General features: G+C 44.7%; 1 protein-coding gene across 1 annotated transcript in view; it reads right to left on the reverse strand.

The window, feature by feature from the left end:
* CDK6 (cyclin dependent kinase 6) overlaps positions 1–4,240 on the reverse strand; it is a 252,077-nt gene that overhangs the window by 73,107 nt on the left and 174,730 nt on the right. The gene's annotated exons all lie outside the window — the stretch shown is intronic.

Here is a 4,240-nt window from a genome sequence, read left to right on the forward strand (position 1 = left end):
CCCTTGTTTATCTTCCAGCATGTGGGACCCCAGATTCTGTGTAAGTTGACAGCTTGGCAACATCAGCTTTCTTCACCGCATTTGCTTATGTACCCGCTTTGTCTTCAGCATTCGTCTTGGGGTAGGTTGATGTGCTTCTTCCTTGTGGGTTTTGTTGTTTCTTAGCTAGATGGCCGTCTGTTTGTCTTCAAGCCTGTAAGACCCCAGGTGCTGTATCATTTGATAGCCGGGCACCATCTGCTTTCTTCCCCACTTTTGCTAATGCACCCCCTATGTCCTCAGTGATGGAGTAGGGGTAGGCTGGTGTGCTTCTTCCGTGTGGGTTTTGTTGTCTCTCAGCTAGATGGTACTTGTTTATCTTCAGGTCTTTAAGGCTTCAGGTGCTATATCTTTTGGTAGCTGAGCACCATCAGCTTTCCTTACCACACCCGCTGCACAACCATTTTACCACCAGAGTTCCTATAATTTTATCAGGTGAGACTGAATTTAAAAAATAAATTGACTTAGGGAGCTAAAGAATCAAGTTCAATTGACATAAGAACACAGGGAAAACAGCAGTTCATAAGGAGATGATGAGATCTGGGAATAATTCCCTTGGCAACAAGTAGGGAGCCAAAGTGGACACATAATAGATCCACTGAATTAGTGTCAGCCCAAGGTAGTGAGAGACACTGCTTTAGAATCCTTGGTTAGTGAGTTCTCAGTTTGACAATGCAACATGGAGGTAGCATAGTATCAGGCAGGACCCCAGGACATACCTGCTATAAGAAGCATGCCATGGCCAAATATCTGGATGGAGTCAAACATGAACTGAGCAGCAACAAGGGTGAGATCTCATGGTCATAGTCCACTCAGCAAGACAGTGCACATATCCTTGGAAGGATGTCTGGTTGGCTAGGCTACATTCTACTGCATCCTTAGAAGAACACTTAGGGTCTGGATTCTATTGTTTCCTCCTCCAAGCAATTCTTTCTTAATTCATTCTTTCTATACGGCTCCAGATAAAGAAGTATGGGTTTGTGTGTGTATGTGTATGTGTGTATACTTGAAGAACCAGCAAGTCTCTATAATTTGGTACTTTTCCAGCTAATTGAAGCTGACTACTGCCTTTATGGCCAAGAAGTATTTCTTTCAGGCTCTTAAGATTTGAGTGTTCCTCCCTAGTCTCAAAGAGCTCTGGTGATATAGTACGCTACTTGTTGGGCTATAAACCACAAGGCCAGCAGTTCAAAGCCAACAGCTGCTCTGTGGGAAAATGGTAAGGCGTCCTACTCCCATAAAGAGTTATAGAAACCCACAGGCACAGTTCTACCCTGGTCCTATAGGGTCACTATGAGTTTGGTAACTTCCACCCTACTCTTTAAAAAAAAACCAAAACCCACTATCATATACATTCTAATTCATAAGGATTCCATTGCTACTGAGTCCAGTTGCCATAAGGGTTCCAATGCTGTAAACCTTCACGAAAGCAGACTGACACGTCACGTCTTCCGGGGACTCACAGTGTGGCCAGTGGCATGCACTGCCCTTGAGCCACCTGCCACACCCTACTCGTAGTAAGTTACTCTTTATTCTGACCGGAAGTCATTAACCCCTGATGGACGAAAATAATGACCTGGGGCACTTTTAAAAGCAAGAATCCCTGGCCCCAGCCCAGGAATAAATCAGGATCTCTAGAAAGAGAGAGTCTGAGAGTAGCATGGAAGGAGTGCACCCCTAGTAATCCTCTCGTTCAATCCAGTGGTGCTCACACTTGAGGGGTACCTGGAGGGCTTGTTCAAACACAGGTGGCTGAGTCCCACTCGCAGAAGTTCAGGTCCAGTAGTCTAGGGTAGGGCCTGATAATTTGCATTTCTCACTAGCACCCAGGCGATGGCGATTTGCGTGTTTGGTAAACACAACACCTGAATTCAATATTAATATTTTTCTGCCCTACCCGGTGGAAAAGTAACAACAGAACCTGGACTCAAAAGGCTTTCTTCTAATGCACACCTCTGCTACTTTTGGGCTGTGTGACCTTGTAACACGCTGTTGGGTGTTGTTGAGTCAATGTTGACTCATAGTGATCCCAAGTGACATAGTAATATTGCCTCACGGGGTCTTCTTGGCTATAATCTTCTCTACAGGAACCAGGTAACCATGTCTTTCTCTCCCAGAGCCACTGGGTAGGTTTGAACAGCCGATCTTTTGGTTAGCTGTTGAATGGTTAGCTGTTGTGCCGCCAGGGCTACAGACAATTGCAGGGCCAGTGAATTTAATATGGCTCTTCCAGTCAAAGTCCCTTAACTCTCACTAAATGACCTTCCCCTGCCTGGGTCTGGTAAGAAGGTGTGGGAAGATACTGATAGGATTCACCTGTGTGTCATTGGGAAGCTCCCTCCTGCTCTGTATACAAAGAGTCCTCCGAGAAGCAGGAGGGAATCTTCTTTACCAGCAAGAGCCAGGAAGTGGAGCAAGTTCTCTGGAGTCACGATTCCTGTGCAGTGAACCCCCTGGATCCTGCTGACAGCTACAACCTCAAAGGAGCAGCAGCAGAACCAGGAGCCACTGCAAGGAGCAAAGTGCAGGCCTTCCCACCCCAGGGAGCGAGGAAAGCCGAGGGCTTTTGTGCAGGAGGCTGGCTTGCGGAGCGGGGTGCCTCTGGGCACTTAATTTGGGAAGTTGGGCTTATTGACTCACGGAGGTGGAACTGAGTGCCTTCAGTCTGAGGTGGACTGGAATGCGGTGGCTCTGACCACTTAATTCAGGGAGCTGGGTTGGCTGACCTATGGAGCTTAAGCTTGAATGCTTTCGGGTTGAGGTTTATAGCAAAGTGGTATCCCCTTTGGATAGTTATTAGCTGACTTGACAGAACTTGTAACACATCCTGATAAACCACCCTGAGCACTTCTCACTGGCATTACATTTTGTCAACTCCCTTAATAAACCCTTTAATCATGAATTTTGTGAGTTCCGCAGAACCACTGCAATGAATATTAGAGGCTCGAGTAGCAAAGCAGAGGACATTAATTAAGACGGTGCAACAAGTAAGTCTGCCACTCCGTCTCAGCTTCCTCTTCCTCTGGATTAAATAAGGTAACCCAGGTATGAGGTTTGGTACTGTATTTGGCACACAGTAGGTCTGTATTAAATATATGTATGCTCTGATGTCTCCTGGACACTTCCGTTTTAAGATATAGTTGAATTACCCGAGTTCCAGAAATAGTCCCTCAGATTTATTACATGTACAAAGTTTTATTTTGTTAAAAAAACAGAAAAGGCCAACAATAACTGACCCCTCCTTTCCCTTGTGAGGGGGCTATCATGGAGATACACTTTGAACCGATCATGTTCAATGTAATTATGCTCAGCTTCCCAACTCACACCTTTTCCGTTGGAAGGAAAAAAAAAGTCGGGGGTGGGGTGGGGTGGGGTGAGATTAGATTGCAACTAGGTTTTTGTTTAGTTTTGATCAGGCTGAATTTAGTACAGGTATGGACTGTTGTCCTGGCAGGTCTTTATTATATTACCTGTGATGTGAAAAAAATCAAACAAATGAACCATAGATTCTCACAATCGAGAGGCCTTGAAGATTGTCTAGTCCAGCCAGCCCTCCCGAATGCTGTGAAAATCATCCCAATAGTGCTCCACACGGGAACCACCAACCGAGATGCATGCACCCTACTATTTCCTTCAGTCATGGGCAGAAATATTTTATTTCCATCATTTATATTTCCCTAGTTTGTTCTCTATAGTGCCTCGAATATGTGCCTTAATTTCTCCTCCACTTGAGCATCTAAAGTATTCTAGAAAGAGCACTGACATCTTCCTTCCTTATTCCATCTCAATCGTCCCTATTCCATCTCAACCCAAGCATTCTCTGGTGTCTTGACTATTCTCACCATAAAAACTTGCATGCACCTAATAGTCTTGTTCCTTTCTCCTGTGGACAGTCTGTTTTGAGCATAGTCTCTCACTTAAAAACCCCCCACAATATGTTGTATGGTCACCACATCTTGTCCTCACCAACAAAAACAGTGTAAACTGTAAGATTATATATGTGCAATGTTTGGGAGCCTCAAACAATATACTCTCAAACATGTACAAAGTTTTATTTGGTTAAACAAAAAAATCCAACAACGACTGACCCCGCCTTTCCCTTGTGAGAGAGCTAACATTGAGCTACATTTTGAACAGAACATGTTCAATGTCAATATGCTCAGCTTCCCAGCTCACACCTTTTCCGTGGAAATTAAAAGGT

The sequence above is a fragment of the Echinops telfairi genome, unplaced genomic scaffold, assembly GCF_000313985.2.
Source record: "Echinops telfairi isolate 266 unplaced genomic scaffold, ASM31398v2 ScPeMD7_23;HRSCAF=83, whole genome shotgun sequence".
NCBI classification, from domain to species: Eukaryota; Metazoa; Chordata; class Mammalia; order Afrosoricida; family Tenrecidae; genus Echinops; species Echinops telfairi.